At 40.0% G+C, this 22,681-nt stretch overlaps 1 protein-coding gene and 1 non-coding gene across 2 annotated transcripts in view; both read left to right on the forward strand.

The window, feature by feature from the left end:
• Positions 1 to 22,681, forward strand: part of KCNH7 (potassium voltage-gated channel subfamily H member 7) — a 503,315-nt gene that overhangs the window by 244,987 nt on the left and 235,647 nt on the right. The gene's annotated exons all lie outside the window — the stretch shown is intronic.
• Positions 14,178 to 14,316, forward strand: LOC142425282 (small Cajal body-specific RNA 11). Its single transcript, XR_012779629.1, has one exon.

The raw sequence follows: 22,681 nt of genomic DNA on the forward strand, positions 1-22,681 counted from the left end.
TGACTAGAAGTAGCATCAAGTAATTCCAATAGAGTCCGACAGCAATAGTTCGTGGGAAATGCCTGTCTTCTTCCTGAAACGATCTGATTCAGGAACCACTCCCTAGTGAAAATGGGACTTTCTTTAGCTCCTGCCTTAAGTGAATTATTCTTGCGAATGTGTTTGTCACACTCATAGTTTCATGCCAATGAGCCAACTATTTGGATGGTAGCTTTTTTATGGTAAATTTTTCTTTTCATTCTTTGGTTAAATGTGAGATCTTGGATAACACGATAGTTGCTAGGTAAGAAGAAGAGGTATTGCAATATTTTTAAGTAAGCAGCAAGTATCTTGGTAAAAGATGGAATTTAAGCAGAGCTCTGGACAAAGTAAAGGGACACAAATAAATATCAGTTAGGGTACAGTATAGCAACAATGAAACATACAACTTTCCTCTACTTCTTAAATGCTTCCTTCCTCACTATCATGACCCCAATTCTACCTTACAAATCCAGTTAGACCACAGGATGTACACTGGTACAGATAGGAACTGGAAACACAGGGAATTCAGGACAGATGAACCCCTCAGGACCAGTGATGAGAGTGACAATATTAGAGGGTGGAAGGAAGGTGGGGTAGAAAGGGGGAACCGATGACAAGGATATACATATAACCCCCTCCCTGGGGGATGGACAACAGGAAAGTGGGTAAAGGAAGACATTGGACAGTGTAAGACATAACAAAATAATAATAATTTATAAATTATCAAGTGTTCATGAGGGAGGGGGGCCAGAAAGGAGGGGAAAAATGAGGAGCTGATACCAAGGCCTCAAGTAGAAAGCAAATGTTTTGAGAATGCTGATGACAACAAATGTACAAATGGCTTGACACATTTGCATGTATGTATAGATTGAGATAAGAGTTGTGTGAGCCCTCAATAAAATGATTTTTTCTTTTTTTAAAAGCATTTTATTAGGGGCTCACACAACTCATTGCAATCCATACATACATCAATTGTGTAAAGCACATTTGTACATCCATTACCCTCATCATTCTCAAAACATTTGCTCTCCACATAAGCCTGGCATCAGCTCATTTTCCCCCTCCCTCCCTACTTCTCCCCCATGAACCCTTGATAATTTATAAATTATTATTTTGTCATATCCTGCACTGTCCAACGTCTCCCATTACCCACTTTTCTGTTGTCCGTCCCCCAGGAAGGAGGTTATATGTAGATCCTTGTAATCCATTCCCCCTTTCCAGCCCACCCTCCCTCTACCCTCCCAGTATCTCCACTCTAACCACTTGTCCTGAAGGGATCATCTACCCTGGATTCCATGTGTTTTCAGTTTCTATCTGTACCAGTGTACATCCTCTGGTCTAGGCAGATTTGTAAGGTAGAATTGGGATCATGATGGGGGGCGGGGGGAGGAAGCATTTAGGGACTAGAGGAAAGTTGTATGTTTCATCGTTGCTACACTGCACCCTGACTGACGTGTCTGCTCCCCACGACCCTTCTGTAAGGGGATGGATGTCCAATTGCCTACAGATGGGCTGTGGGTCTCCACTCCCCACTCCTCCTCATACCTGATCCCTTTGACATCTCATGAGCGCAGAGACTGGTGTGCTTCTTCCATGTGGGCTTTGTTGCTTCTGAGCTAGATGGTCGCTTGTTTTTTAAAAAGTCACATACCACTTCTTTGATTTGTCCATTTGGAGACAAAGAACGCACGTGCTTTGGAGCTAGAGATTCTTCAAATGTAGTGTTTCTCTATTGAAAGTAATTTATGACTTATATGAGAATAAAATTTAATTTCCTTCAGCCTATATGGTATGTTTTGGAACAACAACACTACCTTAGAACTGGGAATATAGATCTGACAGTTAAACATTGTATACTTCTTTGTCATGTCTACTGAACACAAAATTCATACAGCATTTCAAGAGTTGTCAAAGTTTCTCTGCATAGAGGAAAGACAAAATCTTCCTAAACACTAGGCAATGTGGTGATGTCATACAGTTCAAAAAGACAGTAAAATGGGTAGAGACAAAATCTTCCACCCAAAATTATTTGCTTTGTCTGTGTGTGGATATAAAGGCAAGTGTAAACGCTTGTTAATTTCCAAACACCAGACCTATTGATAATCACCTTTCTGTAGCTGCTTGAGCTTATTTAATTCAATGAACCTTCTATTTTTCTTTCTCTGAGATCTAGTGTGGACAAAAAGCAATCACCAGTCTAAAAATAACATCCTATAAGACCATTGCCCCTGTGTCTGTCACAGGCGATTCTCTGCAGAGCTCAGTCCTGGGTGCATTTAGCAGCTTTGTGTGTGATTGATGATGAGTGAGCAGGAGAAGAGTAGTCATTAGGTTTGCCAAGTACCCCACATCATCAGTATGGGTGAGCACCTTCGAAGACAGGAGGGGAATTAAAAATGACCTTGACAATTTGAAAAATGATTAGAGGCAAATGAAATTGAGTCCCCTAGAGTCAGCTGGTGTAGCAATATAACTAGTGAAAAGACCTCAGACTGCACACAATCAAGTTTCAAATGTCTCAAACACTGCGCTCCTTGTTAACTAGTGAATCCTAAGCTACATTTTGGTCAATATTGCCATAATTCTGGATTACGCCACTAAGACATGCAGAGCAATATGCACTTCATGAAAGATATACTCTTGCATTAATTATAGTATATAAATTCATTCATAAACAAATGAAAATGTAGAGCAATCATTAAGAAACATTTCCAAATTACTTAACAAGTTTTGTACATTAAGAGAGGCTTAAGAAACCTGGAAATGAATCAGAGACCCAGGATGGCAACAATCACAAGGGTAGAAAATAGAAAATGCTGGGAGAAGCTAATTGAAAATAATTTGGAGATACGCAAAGCTGGTCACAATCTAAAGAGAAATGAAGAGAAAATACATTAAATTGCTGCGTCTGGACCAGAAATAAAGGGCCTTTATATCTTTTTAATACGTGGAAGACTATGAATGCTAACTTAATGTCACTACTTTATTTCTTACAGAAGGCATCAATCTTGGCTAGTTAAATTTACATCTTCCCTTAGGTCCCACCGTGCGAGCCCTAAAATCCTGTGACCTCAGGGGTGAGGTCAGAAGGCTGCTTCAAAAAGTTCGTGGGAAGTTTTAATTACCTTTTAATTACATGTTTCCTGGAACTCTTTGAAGCCCCTTCTGTTTATGTGGAGTTTTCATTTTCTTCTCTAAAACAAAAAGTGTTATTTTTAAAAAATGGTTTCATGTTATAAACTTAGAAAATGAATGATGACAGGGTTTTTATGGCTGCTACAAAATTATAAAATTGTCTTTGAGCTCATCACACGGCCCGGAACCTATGCCATTCATGGAGAGCGTCACCAAGAACATGTAACAGTGCTCAGCAAGGCCAATGCCACACAAAACGCTTATTGTGTAAAGCAGGAGAAACGGTGCGGTCTTTTCTATGACCCAGGAAACGTGAATAATAGAAAGACATTTTTACTTAGTTTGATGGAACCATTACTCTGACATACTAAGTGTAGCACTCTCTTTATTGATTATGAATATCTGGACTGACAGCCACCTATTATGCGTTAGTGTGCCATAAGATAAATAAATAAATAGCTGACTCACTGGGGAGCGTGCAGGGCAAGACGCACTGCCATCAGGTCAATCGTGACGCTCGACAACCCCATGCACTTCAGAGACTGTAAGCCTTCGCAGGAGCAAACAGCCTCCTCTTTCTTCCATCATTCAGGAAAGGAGATTTTAAGTTTGCTTAAATATACATAAAAGACATACCCTAAATGTTGTATATAACTGCTACCGTGAATGGTAAAGACTGCCTTTCTTAAATGCTGAGAGAGAGATATTTTGCCACTCTGAAATAATCTTTGTAACACTTCAAATTTTCAGAATTATATATATATATATATATACATATATATATATATATATAATCTGTACCTTTTGGTATCTGTAGCTGATAATCACACATTACCTCCTTTACACGAGTCTTCATGTAATTAAAGGGATTTTGTTATCATTTGTGTTCCTAATTTCTTACAAATAACACTTTTTGGTGTGCAAGATTCCACCCCTGTTATTAAATCCTCAGTTTATGAACAAAAGAAGAAGTAGATGGTGACTTCTAAATTTACCTCAAAGTATGTTTGATGTTCCAACCAATATTTAAATGTCTCTCTAGCACCAATTAGATTCTGAGCACTTCACCTTTGCGGCCTGGTGCCTTCAGAAGCTTTCCCTTGACCATGAGAGGAATGTTGGTACTTTTATAAATGACTGTATCGATACTGGAACAAAAAAGCCAACGTCGGGGCTAGTTGTACAGGGACTTGGTGGTCAAGTGGTTGGCTCTCTACGAAAGCGTGCCCAGACTGGGATATTGACATACCTATTCAATGACTATTGGAATACACACCCAGGTTTCTGCTAATCAAGGGAAAGATACTCTAAGAGGTTCACTTAACTTGGTTCATTTAACATTCCCCTTTCATTTCCCACATGCCTATGACGTACATGACCAAATAACCTTGCTTTGGGTTTGCCCTTGAGAAGTGGGACATGAAACAGAGAGAGAGAGATGGACGCTGACTAAGATGGCTGAAGCATTGCACAAATCCCGTGATCCCAGGAAAGCTGCTCACTGATTTTCACGTGCTGCCGGGCAAACTAGCGTGTTCTTTTGAAAGACAGTGCTAGGATTGTATCAGCGCCGTTAAACTTCGAAAGGGCTTCCCAAGTTACAAATCTAGTTTAGTACATGATGAATTACCATATATACTATACATCCAAAGATAGTTGCTTTATGAGGACAGATTTAGTCCCTAAATGTCATAAGAGACAGGATTCTTTGCACTAAATAATCCTATTTATGTTACAGTCCTTTCATTTGCTCCTACGTGGGATTAGCGAGCAAATGCTAGATGATAAATATAATGCCAAGATGAGCATATATAATGTTTGAATTAAAAAGCAAACAATTAAACTCAAACTTACTGCCACCTAGTTGATTCTGACACAGGGTGACCCTAAAAGACAGCATCGAACTGCCCCTGCAGATTTGGGGGACTGAACTGTTTTACAGGACTAGAAAGCCTCCTCTTTCTCTTCCACGGTGACTAGTGGTTTCGAACTACTGCCCTCGCAGAAAGCAACCCAACACATAACCACTATTCCAGCAGGGCTCCTTAAGGTTTGAATGAAAGTGTGTAATAGTCAATTTCTTGTTCCTGTATATTTTGAGTCAGTAAATATATAAACTGATTTGTTCAAAGATAATTTGATTCAAAGATTTTTCCTTGGCTCTAAGATTGGATCTTTGACAAGTATTATTATAAACAAAGACAGTAGATAAATTATCCTCATTTCCATTAGAAATGAGAGCTTTGCAGAACTGGAAAAAATGTCAAATGAGCCCATGGCTCTATTTTTGTCTTTCTCCCTGATCAAGACTGACGTTTGGGCCAGAAAGCAGGAGGAAAAAGATGGGAGACCACAGTATCACATATGAGAAGTGGCAATTCTGATGCCTGCCCCGCCTACACAAGCTCAAATAATCAAAGGACAATATTGAAGATGGCATTTCAGAATTACACTGGGTGCCTTTTCTGGAAGCAAAAGAAACTTCTACCAATGTTAAATTAGGTCACTTCCCCCCCCCCCCCCTAACATTTGCTATACTTCACTGCAGGCATTTGGAAATGCTTTACCTGCGGTTCTTGAAGGATCAGGCCTTCTCTTTCCCATTATACAGGATCCCTGTCAATTCTGTCTGCTGGAATTATTCTTCTTTTATATAGACTGGGATAACTGAAACTATTTGATTAAAGCAGAGTACATTTTAAAATATGATTTCCATTACTTAGGCCAAAGGTCAAAAGAGGTAGGCTCCTGTAATGTTTGGTCACACTGTTTTGTTTTTTGTTTTTTGAATGGCCCTGAAATTAAGAATGGATTCCACATTTTTAAAGAGTTGTGATCTATTTTTTATGCAGTGACAGAGACTGTATGTTTCCCACAAAATCTCAAACATTTACTATCTGTTCTCTTACAGAGACAATTAGTGATATTATCTATTTTGATGTAATTTAGTAATTTAAATGCTATGATTTTAGTTGGATAACAGAGGTATCTATCTAAACCCAGAAGATAGGAAAAAGGATGCCGCCACTCATTTCATTTCTGAATCTCCCGTAATTTGTTTCTGATGCAGTGTTAGTGGATGAGAAACTCAAGACACAATCATAATTTGAAATCAAAATGAAAGGAGCATTTCTATTTGTCAGCCTGCACATCTCCACTCCACAGGAACTAGGTAAATGGGGGATGCAGTATAGTTACTAAATTGGAGCCAGGAAACGAAACCTTGCCATTTTGTTTTAACATCAATATGTGAGTAGAGTAGTACATTCTCCACTTGACATTCAGAGAACTCAAAGGTCACTAGCGGGAGAAACAGACCATTTCCATTTCTATTTCTAATTGAGCATTGACTAGTCCATTTTTTAATTTTTATTTTGCAGTTTCCACGGCCTCCATGAAACAGCTCACATCACCTAAGTCCTTACACCTGCCCTGGTTGTGAAATGTCTAAGCGTCACCATTGCCCTGAGCCACGAGTCTATTTCCCGAAAGCTCTCCAGATGTTTGTAGGGAGAAGCATCATGGAGAAACCCCGATGAAACTAGTGCGCTCATTGTTTTTTCATCCTCCCACACACATGTCTGCGGACTATATTTACTAGGCCGGACCCTCTGGTTCTTAACAATGTCTTCCTGGGATTGGATGGCTTCCACCCCTTTTCTTGCCAATGTGCTTACAAACCCACCAGCCTCCTCGCCTTAATATAACTCTAGTGCTGATTGCAGATTGTGGGTGAAACCTTTGTCTATCAAGAGACTAGGAATAGACCGGGAAACTCAGCACAAGTCTGAATTAAGAACCTTTCAGCTGTGGGAGACTTGAATCACCTCACCACCCTAGCACGCTATTCTTAACCATTTCTTTGTTGGGTTTTGTTAAATGGAAAAGGATAAGACTGCTTTTCTTCAGGCCGCTTTTTAATTCTTTCTTTCCTCTTCATGTTTTGGCTAATTTAATATCAAAAAAACAACTAAAAGTAGACTGAAATGCACCAGTTCAACATGAGATTTTAACCATTACTTTGATATGCATAGTTGTTTTAACAAGTGTCTCAGGAATCATTAATTAGCTAGGAAAAACTGGCTACATTGAGTCGTTGCAACTGGAGTGTAATGGACGAGAGAAATAGAGATGAATGCTAACAGGAAGAACAGGTGTGTCACTCTGAATTGAGTAGGAAGAAATAATTTAATTCTTTGTCCCTTTCTCTCGCTCTTTTATATTTTACAACCAATGCCATTTTACTTATTTATTTGTCTAACACACCCACCTATTTATTTATTCATATATTATTTGTCTACTCATTCTGAGATATGTTTTTACCTACTAGTTACTGATATGCCCTCACTTGCCCTCCCACTGTTGGTAAAGCATCAAAGGATATTCTTCTTAGTGTAAAAACCTTTTCTTGCCTTTTTTAATCATAGTAGTTTCCATGGTGTATTTGCTCACTTGTGCTTGAATAATTACATTTAGCACAATATTCTGAGGTTCGTTCATGTTAAACCATGTCTTGCAGATTTATCACTATTCTTTAAAGTTTGCTTAGTATGCCATCATGTATATATATGCATATATACCACAGTTCATTTGCTCATTCATTCATTCATTGATGGACACATTGGTTGTTTCCATATTTTAGCTATTCTAAATCACGCTACAGTTAAGACAAGTGTGTATATATGTTTGTGTTCTTGCTCTTATTTCTCTAGGACAGTTACAAAGTATTGGGATTGCTAGATTATTTGAATCTCTATTTCCAACTTTTTAAGAAAATGTTCTACCATTTATTTTCCATGGTGGTTGTACCATGTGAGTATAAATCAAAAAGGAAATGATTCTTCACTACTTCTATAACAAGGAAAAATGGTTGTCAAAGATATATATTCTATAGATGTTATGTGATGTTCAAGGATCTATAGCTTTTCATTTCTGACATAGTAACATGACGGAACTACGTGACCTACGATTTAAATCTTAATAGCTCATTAAGAGTGAGTTGTTCAGCCATTTCCTGGCAACTATATATATTAGTGCCTTACAGCATTCTGAAGAAACTTGATATTTATTTAGGACCTTGAATAGTTTGCTTTGAATTTTATATCTTCCACAAGGTGTGTAGCTGTTTACTTCTACAGGATTTTTTTTTTCAGTTTATCTTGTAAAAAGGGATGGGCCTCTACTCAATCACTCCCTTGATGCATGAATACTTTCTTTTATTAAATTGGCACTCTACGATGCTCACCCTCCCGACACAACTGCTGAAGCCAAAGCGGGTGAACAAGTACATGTGGTGAAGAAAGCTGATGGTGCCCGGCTATCAAAAGAGATAGTGTCTGGGGTCTTAAAGGCTTGAAGGTGAACAAGTGGCCATCTAGCTCAGAAGCAACAAAGCCCACATGGAAGAAGCACACCAGCCTGTGTGATCGTGAGGTGCCAAAGAGACCAGGTATAAGGCATCATCCAAAAAAATAATAATACCATAGTGAATGAAGGAGGAAATGGAGAGTGGAGACCCAAAGCCCATTTGTCAGCCACTGGAGATCCCCTCACAGAGAGGTCTAGGGGAGGAGATGAGTCAGTCAGGGTGCAATGTAGTACCCATGAAGAATACAGCTTTCCCTCAGATCCTGGATGCTTCCTCCCCCCAACTACCATGATCCGAATTCTACCTTGCAAGACTGGATAGAGCAGAGGTTGTACACTGGTGCATATAAGAGCTGGAGGCACAGGGAATCCAGGGTGGATGATACCTTCAGGACCAGGGGTGTGAGGGGCAATACTGGGAGAATAGAGGGTGAGTGGGGTGGAAAGGGGGAACAAATTACAAGGATCTACATTTGACCTCCTCCCTGGGGGACAGACAACAGAAAAGGGGGTGAAGTGAGATGCCAGATAGGGCAAGATATGACAAAATAATAATCTATAAATTATCAAGGGCTCATGAGTGGGGAGCAGGAAGGGAGGGGGAAAAAGAGGACCTGATGCAAAGGGCTTAAGTGGAGAGCAAATGCTTTGAAAATTATTAGGGCAAAGTATGTAAAGATGTGCTTTATACAATTGATGTATGTATATGTATGGATTATGATAAGAGTTGTATGAGCCTCTAATAAAATGTTCTTTTTAAAGGGATGGGGTTTTGAAATAGGAACACTTAGAACTTACTGGAGGTTGTTGAGATTTTCTTTAAAAAAATTGAACTCTTGTCATAACCCTGTTATGTGCTGGGCACAGTTATAAGCTCTGGAGAAGCAAATGTGAAGGAGGGTTTCTTCTCTCTAGAACTAATATTCTCTTCTGAGAAAGTAGCCAAGACTAAACAAATAGAGAAAATGAACACAACTTCAGGAAATGCAACAAAGGCTATGTAAATATATTTATAAATTGATCTTACGGGGGGGTCTGAGTGTCAAAGATAGGTATTTCCATGATGTGCCCCCAGCCATTGATAAGCTAGAGCAGTGGTTCTCAACTTGTGGGTTGCAGCCCTTTTGGGGGTCAAACGACCCTTTCACAGGAGTCGCCTGATTCATACCAGTAGCAAAATTAGTTATGAAGTAGCAACAAAAATAATTGTATGGTTGGGGGGTCACCACAACATGAGGAACTGTATTAAAGGGCACAGCATTAGGAAGGTTGAGAACAGCTGAGCTAGAGAAATGCGATCAAGGAGAGGGCTGAGCACATGTGTACAGTCAGGAGGTGGGCCTGCCATGCGTCGGGAGCAGAACAGCTATTGGGCTAGAGCATAATGAGTGGGAATAGGTGTGAAGTCAAACCATACTCAATGACCACAACATGATCTCTATATGCTATAATTATGAGCTTTGTTTTTCCCTAGATTAATTGGAAAGCCATGGGAGACCTGATGATATGCTCTGATTTACATGTTCAGTTTCTGTGGCTGATCCGTGTGAGAAATGGTATAGAGGAAGGGGAGAGTAAAAGTGAGGCCAGGAAGGAGACGGGGATTGCAGTTACCCAGGCTGAAGACTGTAGTCTCTAAGGCAGTGCAGTGGAAATGAGGACCAATGGATGTTGTTGTTTGGGGGATGGGGACCTAGATCACTTGCTGCTGATGGAATGGATAAAGGTCTGTGTGTTGATAGATTGGATGCTGTAAGAAAGCAAAAATCTGACTCTAAGTGACTCTAAATCTGCAATGACGTGAATGGCATTCATGGTAAGACTAATAAAGATGGCTTTCCATTGATTTGTGTTACGATTATTCTAGATCTCGGTCCTTGGCAATGTGTTTCTGTGTTTCCTCTAAGTCCAAGTCAGTGTAGGCATTGATTCATCAAGATCCTAAGCAGTCTATACACTTTGCTTTATTAGAACTAAAAGGTAAAAGCCCTTTCTATCGTTAGAATATTTGTTCTAGCTCTTTCGACTTGCAGTCATTACACTTGCCAGTACTTGAGGAAGTGCCTCTCTCCTCCCACCAGAAACACTCGGTGTGTCTATTACTACCAGATGTCTTCTTCTGCCAGGCGGTGCAGAAGAACGTTCTAAATGCTTCTGATGTCGGTGGGATAAAACTATCTTCAAGTTTATTACCCATCAATGACTCCCACAGCCCTGTATCTCCGATTGCTTCCATGTACTGTAATCAAATGTCTCTTTTCCTGTTTGCAGTGCATCACTTAGGGCTATTTGAGGGTTTGATTAAGCTAATGCTGGTGACCATGAATTAAGCTAATTTAGCTTTCCACATCTACAATTTATGTAAGGTTCTCTCCTTCTTTTTGAGTTTTCTTCAATCAGTTTCTCAATGTATCCAGCCTTACCTTAATAAGCATATACTGCAATAACAACGTGCAAATAAGTTACCACCAAATAAATTCATGAGTGTCAAAAGGGCTTTAAGAAGTAGTGGAAAAATTCCTTTATCTTATTTCCATTTTTCCATGAACATTTTGAAGCCTCCTCAGGTATGCATGGGCACATATGTTCGGCTAAATGTTATTTTTCGGAGTCTTGTGCACAGCCCTGACGTGCCTACTCTTCAGGATATATTCTATACCGTAGGATGTTATTTCATATGAACATGGTACAAGCACAACCTTATAAGCTGTGAGTCCTCTGTCCCCATGTCTGCCCCACGTCCCCTCCCCAAATCTGTCCTTTAGTCACCTATGTACTCAAACTGGAAAAATTAGATGTTGTTATTGAACATCAATCAGTCAAATCTTGGGCTTAGAATGTAGTGTGCCTTTTCACAAATAAAATTATTAAAGAAACACCGCCTAATATTCTTAATGGTCTCATGTTTTGGGGGTGTGAAAATAGCCTGAGATTTGGCATCTCCTATCTACAAAGACTGATAAAGGTCGTACCTATGATGTGAATGTTGGACTATAGAGAAATGACAAGTTGCTACACCAAAAGAAATGATATATTCTTTTTGTTTGTTATTTCTCATCACAGATGCAAATATCTTTTCTGGATAAATCTAAAGAAAGGAAACTATAGAAACCAAAATAGATTTACAAAAATACAGCATATGTGAATGTGCATGCCTAAAAATAAAAGAGATTTTGTTGCTTCTGTTGCAGTCCTATAGTTTAGAACATTTTAAATGCAAAAGGTTCATAATAAAACTAATGTTAAAAATAATCTCGGGATATTTTTGTGCATTCACAGAGGATAACATATACATCTGTGTAAGTTCTTTCTCAGCAAATTAGTGATAGAACTGGCAAGTTATTAGAAGTGCATGTCATATAGGCTGAGGAGAAAAGTTGTATATTCTAATGGAAACTTTAATATACTGTCTTCTAAAAGTCTTGTTTGGATCTAGACTCCCAGGAGGTTTTTCCAGGATCAAAAATGATACTTGGTTTTAAAATATATACCCAATTCTAAACAGATGTAGTTAAAGTATTTGATGAAGCTCATACAAGTTTCCCTATTGGGAATGACAGCTCACTCATAAATATGAAGTACATAGCTTAATACACAAGTAGATAATTAAATACATATATTATAGGCAAAATGTATGATCACATCAAGTCAATTTTCATATATATGAAGTTGTTTAATGCCAGCTAAAATCTTTGCTTACAAGCAACATTTATGCTGGAGAGTTACAATCTGATAGACATGAAGCTATGCCTTCTATAGGAAAATTATGTATGTATATTGTAGAAATCCAGGCTTAAATTGGGCAAGGAGTCTTCACTAAGTTTTGCCATGATGATGATGATGATGACAGTATGCAAAAATAAAAGCATATCACAGATGACTTTGCATGTAAGATTGATATAAAATTCTTATAAACATTTTAAAAATTGAGTTGCTTTTGTCAATGAGATAGTAATTCCTTGTATTATATAAGAAATCCATGTATTTCCAATTGCAAATGGAGCCTACAGCTTTTGTTTTCTTATCGACTCCAAACCCAACTTTTCATTCCTACAGAAAAATGAAGCAAAAGATAATCCCAAACTATTCATTATGGGGCGAAAGCCATGTCAGATTTACAGTCTTCAACCAGAAATCACTTATTTTTTTCCCTTATGATTCTGCAAATTGGTCCCAGCCAAGATGGATGGTTTCCTTTGGAGCACTCACAAAACTGCAGGCTGGTGATGGAAGGTCAGTGGATAATTCCACTCCTGCAGTGCTTCTCCACCTTCCTCAGGCCGTGGCCCTTGCAGACAGTTCCTCATGGGGTGGTGACCCCCATCCATAGAATTATTTTCAATGCTACTTCATCAGTGTCATTTTGCTACTGTTTTGAATTGTAATGTAAATATCTGATACGCAGGATGTGTTTTCATTGTTACAAATTGAACATAATTATAGCCTAGTGATTAATTACAAAAACAATATGTATATTGTATTTGTATATTGTGAAATATCTATTTCTAATTACAAATATATGACATTTTGTCTGGGAAGCATAGTGTAGCATGGTAACAGTCTTCATGCTGGGTACTCTACGGGGGTATATCTGCATGTGGGTGGACAGAGGAGCAGTGTCTCAGTTCCTAAGACCATTGGAAATATGTGTTGGCCAGTGGTCTGAGGTGGCCCCTGTGAAAGGGTCACTTGACACCCAAAAAGAGTCGCAACCCACAGGTTGAGAACCACTGCACTAATGGGTCTGACCCTTATTTGGAATGGCTGGAGTAGCTAGATCTCTCTTCCACCTGGTTTTATCCCGAGCTTCTTCATGTATGGCAGTCTGGGAGATCTGGGAGATAAATTTTCAGTTGTTGCTTTATAGAAATAAATGTGCAAATAGTGGGATGACGATAAATGAGACTTTGTTCTTAGAATAAATGAGAGAAATGTTGTTATTAAATCCCCCACAAGCATGTCCAATGTGTAGCAACCATATGTAAGGCTGACTTAAACACTGCCCAGCCTTGCCCCATCCTCATGATTGCTGTATTTGAGCTTATGATAGAGGACACGGTGCCAATCCGTCTTGTGGAAAGTCCTCTCTTTGTGCTGGCTCTCTGCTTCCCCAAGCATCATGTCCTCTTCCAGGGAACTGCTCTCTCCTGATGAGCTGTCCAAAGCAGGTGAGACAAATTCTTGCTAGTCTGACTGCTTCGCAGCATCCTGGCTGTACTTAGTCCAAGACAGATGCACTTGTCCTCCTGGCAGTCCGTGATATATTCAATACTCTTCGCCAGCACCAGAGTCCAAATATAGTAACTCTTTTGTGATCCTACGTATGCATTGTCCAGTTTGCACATGCATGGAGCGATTGAAAATATCTTGGCTTAGGCCCTCAAAATGACACCTTTGCTCTGTAACACGTAAAAGAGAAAGGTCCGCATCTGCGGTTTAGCTGTTGAAAAACTATGAGATCGCATTGATTAGAAGAGTGATAGAATCTATAATCTCCAAGCAAACCGTAAAAGCACATAAAGAACACACACATGTTAAGAAAAATAGAAGCAAAGGAACTTTGAACTAAGCATATTTGTGTTTCCAAATTGGTCTCCTTTAAATTACCTGGTTGGGCTTGGCATATTTATGATCAAGGTCAGAGGGAAAAAGAGTCATTAAAAGGTGGATCCACTGTTCCCCTGTGCTGAGCTGTGGCAGGGGGGCCAGGGGCAGGAAGTACAGCATTTCCCTCTCAGTTTAGGAGGGCTGTCCTAAGCACAGGGCTGCCTCTTAAAGGCACGAGAGGACATTAAAAAAAAAGAAAAAAAGGCCAATCCAAATCCCAACCCTTCGAATTGATTCCAACTCATAATAACCGGAAGTAGGACTGTCCTATTCATTTCCAAGACTGAATTCTTGAAGGAAGACAACTGCCCTATCTTTCTCCCACTGGGCTGCCGGGGCTTTCAGACCTTTAAGCTTCCGGGTCACAGCTGAGCAGTTAACCACTGTGCCAACAGCACTCCAATGCCGGGTGTCATGTGGTGATCCCCATCCCCAAGGAGCTGCAGGCACAGCTCTGCTCTGTTCCTGCGAGAGGCGCGATCCTGGGTAACTATTCTCCCAGCCCCTGACAGCACTTGGGTTTACAAAGTATTTTTGTAAACCTTATATTTTCAGTCCCACAAGGCTTGTTTGGTAAAATCCCTCTTTTGCAGACAATGCCATTGGGGTGAATTCAGAGAAGTTATTTGCCCAGAATTAAACACAAAATTATCATGACAGAATTAGGGCAAAAGTCTAAGCTTCTTGCTCATATCATTACCTTTCTCTGTACACACGGGACAAGAATGCAGCACAATTGGCCGGTTAAAAGCCTAACGCTCAAATAGGATATTGATGGTATGAATTCCCACAGGCTGCAAAGTGCAGTGACTCGGATCTGAAGGTCCTTATTCCTTGGCTCTCGCAGGATTTCCAAGAGGATTCAACGAGGCTGCGGGTAAAGACCAAAGGATGGTTCCAACATGTCTCTAGAAATGGTAGCTTCTTCAATCACTCCTTCACTGCTGTAGTGATGCTAGGATTTTTGTTATGAGGCCCATCCTACTGCTTTGTAATGGGTATTATTGGTATTTCAACAGCTAAACTACTTTAAGTGGTACCTACAGTTCATCTTCCTGGCACTCACGTCTATTAGATCTTCTTTCATTTTTCAGAGTAGGGCGTGAGGCTCTTGGAAGTTCAAGGACATATTCTGAGGGCTAAGAGAGTATAAGACTTATTTTACTTTATCAGAACTGCTAATAAAGCACAAAGGAGATAGACTTGGTACATATGTGATGCTGCCATCCCATGAAGACCCAAAGATTTCATGTTTGCTGAAAAGGAAGATTTTGTAGAATCATAAATTAAATTTTCATGCAGTTACTGGAGTACAAGTACATAGATCCGTTGCCATAATTTTAAATCCAAAATGCTCAGAGAGTAAAAGAAAATTAAATGTAAACATTTTTGATAATGGTACTGGACCTGTGTAGACATGAGGCTATTTATTTTATTGTATTTATTGATTCTTATATTCAGATGCAAAGACCCTGATGCATTTAATTATTTTGTATAACTTTTCCAAAGTTTAAAATACTCTCAGGTGTGAAACAAGATTTTATCATAGCACCAATACCCTACATTTTTTGTTATTTTTATTATTTGCTTAATGACCAATGTCTTCTGATATTGGTATCTATATCTATCATTGGTGTTTATTCTACCAGAGCAATAGCAGTGATCCTAGTAATTGGCTATTTTTATTGTGCGTATCGTTGCTTGGTTCATATTAAAGTTATAAATGCATTTTGGTTGTCAATGTGTTAAGAGTGGCATACGTTTAAAATTCCCCAATGCTGGCCCCGTGGACCTGTCAGGTAAGCATTGGACTACTGACTGCCGGGTCAGCTCTTCACACTCTCCGGCTGCTTCAAGGGAGAAAGACAAGGCTGTCAGATCCCGGGAAGAGTTACAGTCTCACATTGATTTATAGGCCACTATCCATTGAAGTACATTAAACATAGTTCAAAACAACCCCAAACTTCAACATTATACTTAGTGGTTAGAACATAGTTAACAAGGTAATAATTTAGAGGGGATTTTAATCTTGGAGGAAACGTATTTATGGCTTCAAATCTTAGTGTGATATTTTGCTGTGTAAGAGGAAAAAGTTTTCCTTTTATATCCTCATGGAAATATACTTCAAATACCCCACACTTGCAGAAACTTTGCTGTAAATCCCGGTCTCTTTATTATAGACCATCTGTATCGTCTCTGTGAAACAAAATATTCATCCTATCTTTTCTACCAAATGTCTGGTCAACTATCTGAATCATCTCTAGACTCAGGGAAACAAAAATATCCCTAAATATATAGTGATCAATAACAAACCATTTCGAGCTATTCATCAAGCAGCCTTGTTGAAATGGCTAGGGTGTTACGAAACTTTGAAAATAAAAGTCGGGATGCACATTTCACATGTAATACAGAACATGTCTCCATTGTTGTTTTTTTGTGCCAAAAATAGATGATAAATATCTCACTCTTACAAAGCAACTAAAATGTAACATTAAAAATGCTACCCGGTATGGGAAGGTTTATGAACAAGTAATTCCATCAAACTCGTGTTGAGTCTTTGCTGGTTTATCATTCTGTGGAGAAGCATCACCTAGAATCTGAGTTGAAGATCATAGAACCATCTTCCAGCCCCCTCAGTTTGAGGAAGATGAAAGTGAGATTTGGGGGCAGGCTTCACCAGGTTGTGCAGGAGCCTAGAACTAATTCATGTCAGAGTCAAAACCCACTTTAGGTTCCCTCAACTTGAGTCCTGTTTTATGAACAGTGTTGTTTTCCTGTGCTGTACTATGCTCTCAATCTAAGGAGGAGGAAGTGTCCTTATCTGCCCCAAAGTTTTCAAGTCAATTGCCTGATAGTGCCAAAGCCCACAGTCAAGCCGAAGAAAAAATGGGCGTGACTCAGCCAGACCCCCTTTAGGAGGGCTGGCTTCAGAGCTGAGTCACAGACAAGCTGGATTGCAAAGTAAGGGTGACCTAACTGCATACCCCACGGAAAAAGACTAAAGGCTTCAACGGATTTATGAAAATAGGCAGTTAGCTGATAAGGAATCTTCCAGTCATTTTTGTTTGTTCCATGATGCCCTTATCAGAGAGAGTAGTCTGTATTTTATTCTTGTTAATTCTTACTAATTGAGGCAGTGGTGGTTTTTTTTGTTTTGTTTTGTTTTTTCATCTTTTTATTGGGGCTCATAAGGCTCTTATCACAATCTGTACATACATCAATTGAGCAAAGCACCCTTATACATTCGTTGCACTCATCACTCTCATAATTCACCTTCCACTTGGGTTCCTGGAATCAGCTCAGTTTCCCTTTTTCCCCCCATCCCCCTCCCTCCCCGATCCCACCCCTGATCCCTTGATAGTTTATAAATAATTATTATATCTTATCTTACACTCCCCGGCATCTCCCCTCACCCGCCTCCCCATTGCCCATCTCCCAGAGAGGAGGTTACACATAGATCTCTGAGATCGGTTCTCCCTTTCTACACGCCCTTCCCTCCTGGTGTCGCCACTCCCACCGCTGGTGTTGAGGGGTTCGTCTGTCCTAGATTCCCTGTGCCTCCAGATCCCCACTGCACCGCAGTACATCCTCTGATATAACCAGGTCCGCAAGGCAAGGTAGAATTGGGGTCATGATGATTGGGAGGGGAGGAAGCGTTCAGGAACTAGAGGAAGGTTTTGAGTTTCATTGTTGCTACGCTGAACCCTGAGTGGCCCATCTCCTCCTCACTACCCCTCTGGAAGGGGTGTCCAGCTATCTACAGGTGGGCATTGGGTCCCCATCATGCACTCCCCCTCTTTCACGGTGATGTGATTCTCACCACCACCCCACCTTTGTTGTTTGAGACCTGGTCTCCTCTGTCCTTCATGGTCACCTATGTTGGTGTGCTGCTTCCGTGTGGGCTCGGTTGCATCTGGGCTAGATGGCCGCTTGTTTGCTTTCAAGCCTTTAAGTCCCCAGACGCTATATCTCTCAGTAGCCGGGCACCATCAGCCTTCTTCACCACACTTGCTTATGCACACTTTTGTCTTCAGCGATTATGTGAGGAAGGTGATCACACAATGATTGTTTTTGTTCCTTTGTATCTGCTACATGGTCCATTCAACACCTTGTATTCGCTTAGGCCGTGTGCATCTTCTCTGTGGGCTTTGTTGCTTCTGAGCTAGATGGCCACTTATTTGCCTTCAAGCCTTTTTGATAGCCGGGCACCATCAGCTTTCTTCACCACATTTGCATGCACACACACGTCTGTCTTCAGTGATCATGTCGGGGATATGGGTATCCTGCAATGGCTGTTTAGCAGGGCGAGGTGCTATTGTATTGGGGGATTATGCATGAGGAGGCCCAATGTCCATCTGCTACCCTACTACTGAACCTATAAATATATGCATATAAATCTATTGCCCCCATAATCATAAATATATTTACATATGTACATGTCTGTATTTAGGCTTCTCTGTGTGCACTTTGAGGCAGTGGTGTTTTAAAGGTACAAGTCTCACCCATCCAAGTGGGTGGGAGACCCGGGTTTGAGGCCCTGACGGTACACCTCATGTGGACTTGGGTGTTGCTGTGATGTTGAAGAAATGTCAGGAGAATGTCCCAGCTAACACAGAGTTGGAAGAAAGCCAAGCAACCAACTTCTGAAAACCAGCCAATGAAAACCCCATGGATCACAGTGGCCACGCCCCTGACTCCTGTAGGGATGGGACAGGACCACACAGCCTTTCCTTCCCTGGTGCTTGGGTGGCCAAGTGTTCCGGCTGACTCAACAGCCACTAATAATAGCAATCCTGACAAGAAGGTTGGAGGTTAAAATATCACCCTGTAAGAGAATCACAGTTAATGCTTCTCGGGTTTATTTTAATTTTAATTAGGGACGCTAGAAAACCTTTTTCAATCCTAAAAAGAAGAATGGTCGGTTGATGGTGAATGTTTTGGCTCAGCAAGTTTCCACTAAACTGTCCTCAAGTGAAGCCATGTGAGCAGCTAACTACCTGAAAGACAAAAGGCACCTTACTACCCTGACCTCTTAGAATCACCTTTCTCATAAATCTCAAGCTGCAAAGTGAAGTCCAAGTGCAGCCATCCTCACCCAGCCATGTCCAACTTGCCCTTCGGTTGAACTCGCCTATTTTGCTTTGCAGGCTGGTTTGTTCAGGGAGCTTTCCCCAGTTCTACCCTCAGACATGATGTGTTTCATTTTCGAAGGAGAAGCCAGAGGGGGAAAGGAAAAAGATCTCACTTAAGACCTGATATTTTGACAGAACGGCTCTTTCACGTCTCTTGTTGTTTTCCTTGGGACTTGAGACTACAAATCCTCTCAGACTACAAATCCTGGTGTGCTTGTCATTTTCTGAATTGTAAATCAAGCCAACTTCCAATCGATTGAAACCTCTGACCTTGTATTGTTGTTTGAATCCTGGAACGGTGGCATGGTACTTTTCTCAATAATTGTGAATTTCACCCAATAAAATAAATACTAAGTTCCAATCATTCTGGTGAATGAATGAGATGTCATTTTGAAAAAGGGATTTTCCATCTTGGAATAATATCTGTATTAAAATGTACTTTTTGAAAGAACCCCAAAAGGGTTGCAATAAACAAAAGGTAATTTTCTGTGGTTAAAAAGGACAAGCAAAGGGCTGTGCCCTGCATTGCCATTGCCTCTGCCTCCCATAAGGTAAAGAGTAACTTTCACCTCCAAAAGAATGTGTCCCGAATACCTTGGTAACGGATGTAACAGAACAATGATTCTATTTTTTGCTACACTGTTCAGTAATGATTGTTGTATTGTTCAGTCATTCATATATTTCATACAGTTCTGAAAATAGCTATCCATTATTGTTTGATTTAATAAAGTCTCATCCATCACATATGGATTCAAAGGTGCAGTTATTAGCAAAGTGAGGTGTACCCTCTGCCCTACATGGATAGGAATAAAAAGATCGTTTGAAAGCTTGAAGATATTTTTGCCTAATGATTTTCATCTGTCAAAAATAAGGACTAAATTCACTAGTTGGAAATCAATAGAAATTGAGATACTTCTGCTTGGAAATCAGGAATATCTCCAAGTTTTCCCAAAATTGCCTTTACTTAAAGCCTGCCATCATTATCCATCATGAACAATCTCCTCCCATCCTCTACCCCACAGTTCAATATTTGGGGAGTGGGGGGAGTATATGCTTTCTCTCCTTGACATTTAATGATAATGAAATAATGCCAACAAACATGTTATGACTCTCATTGTGCATAGCCAATATTAAAATTTTCCACCTTTTTTCAAAAAATTACAATTTGTCTCACAATTTTCTCCATAAGAAATATCATGCAGGATTTTGGGTGTCCTGCAAATATTTCTATATGTAAATTATACAGGTTTCTGCTGCCCTTATGCTCTTTTGGGAGGCCTGCCACCTGCCCCATCAACCAAGCTCCTTACTCAGACTCCTTCTGATCTGCTAGAAGAGGCTCTTCAGTGGCACCTGGTGATGGATGGGATTGTTGGGTCTCTTCTATTAGCCTGCCCTCCCTCCCTTAGCCTGACCTCCCTCACTTATCCTGCCCTCCCTTCCTTAGCCTGCCCTCCGTCTCTTAGCCTAATCATTCACTTCCCTTCTAGAAAATTTATAATACTCATAAAGTGATTGTCCTATTTACCACATATACTGCACTATGGAAATTGAAATGAGTTCAGTTGAGCTACATCAAATAACTGCGAAGTGGACTTGAATGCAGAGAATCGATTGGACTGTGGCAGGATGGAGTGTGATAGAGTTCCTTAGTGTGGGCCCTGTCCTCTACGAAACTTGTCTTATTTCCACTCTTGTGGTAGTGAACCCTAAGTTAACTTCTGGAAGTGTCATGTCTTTCCATGTCTTGATTTCTTTTATGCAGACGCACCAGGGTGTATATAAATCACACTAATAAAATTCACTGTTTCTTATGGAAGGATATCCACTGGGTCTTACTCATTCCTGTGATTTGATAGGTAGTTGTTAATTAAAAATTTTTTTCTGAGAACCATTTTATCCTATTTCTAACTGATAGACAAGGAGTGTGAACCATAAGTAATATAAACAAGTGAACACTGCCAGAGGACAAGAGTTCAGTTGTGCCTTAGAAAACCACCCTTTTGACTTTGAGCTATGATGTCTATAAATACAAGCCAGGAGAGGTAATAGAGTTACATTAGATGAATATTTCCCACAGAATAGTCTGAAGTACATGGGACTTGATCTATGGTCAGCTTGCTTTGAATGAAGGTGGAGAACTAGTCTATGAATAGCAACAGCTTTTCATGAGGTGCTGTTTGTTACTTTAATCCACAGACGGCAAGGCTTTCTTTTACACAAAGGACTACTTAAAAACCATTAACAGAATATTCAACACTAAGGCATTGTTTCTACGTAAAAATTTCCTGATAGTTCCTGTTTGTAAAGAAAAGGTATGTTTCGGCTGTGATTAATTTCCACATCTAATATCTCTCTTTTGATTCATGTTCCTAATTAAACCAACTACATCTATTTCCTTTATAAGGCACATATACTTTTATATACATAGTCCAGATATGAGGGGTGAACTGAGCAGGGGCAGTTTATTTGCCAACAATCCTGACGTTCCCTATCTGTTCCACTGCATGAGGGCAAGAAGTCTGACAGGTGTCTGCTCTGTAAATGAGAGGTCTGACAGGAGCAAGATTCAAGAGGCTCTATGCAGCTCATTGAAACTGGGGACAACAGAGCTTTCATGGTGATGTAGCAGAGAAGCAGGAAGGAGACCACCTCCTTGGAAATGGGATTAGAGTAGTTCGTCAGGAAGCACAGTAGCGCCCCCTACAGGAGCTAATGGTGACTAAACCACATTTGAACGGATGTTCTCATTCTGTTTCCCAGGAGGAAAGGAACTGTGGTTCTATCCTACAAAGAGAGCCAAGAGAGCAGTTTAATGTGCTTCTGATTCCTGGGCGGGAATACGATTGATACTTGTTAGAAACAATAACATCCCTGCCCGTCTTAGCCTGTCTTCAGCTTGCATAAAGTAAAAAATGCCATGATCCTCTGCGTAAACTATTGATAAGATTCTTAAGGATTCACACAACCCCCATCTGACTCATAAGTGAGCCCCCACATCAAAATAAACCTGACCAATAGTTGTACTCATACTGTGCCTGGATTTCAGTAGTAAACAGAATTATTTTCCTACCCAGTCAATTCAAGGGTTAATATTTCAGTGAATCAGCAGACATCACATAAAATTGACTACCTCACCATGAATCAAATATCACAAAACTTTATTAACACAAATATTTGTTTTTCGATATATTTGAAAATACTAATTTGGCAGAAATTAGTACATAGGAGGTCTGTTTGTTTTCCCAATGAGAGTAAAAGATGTTTATCAAAAGCAAAGTGTGTTTCATGTCCACCTCCAAGGATATCTTTTCTCTTCTCCATTTCTAAACGTATATATTTTGACTTTAAAGTTCCTAATTCAGAGGGAGACAGCATGATCTCTCTGGGTTCTTCCTGCAGATTCATCCTAAGGGAAA

The sequence above is a fragment of the Tenrec ecaudatus genome, chromosome 13 (genome assembly GCF_050624435.1).
Source record: "Tenrec ecaudatus isolate mTenEca1 chromosome 13, mTenEca1.hap1, whole genome shotgun sequence".
In the NCBI taxonomy this organism is placed as follows: domain Eukaryota; kingdom Metazoa; phylum Chordata; class Mammalia; order Afrosoricida; family Tenrecidae; genus Tenrec; species Tenrec ecaudatus.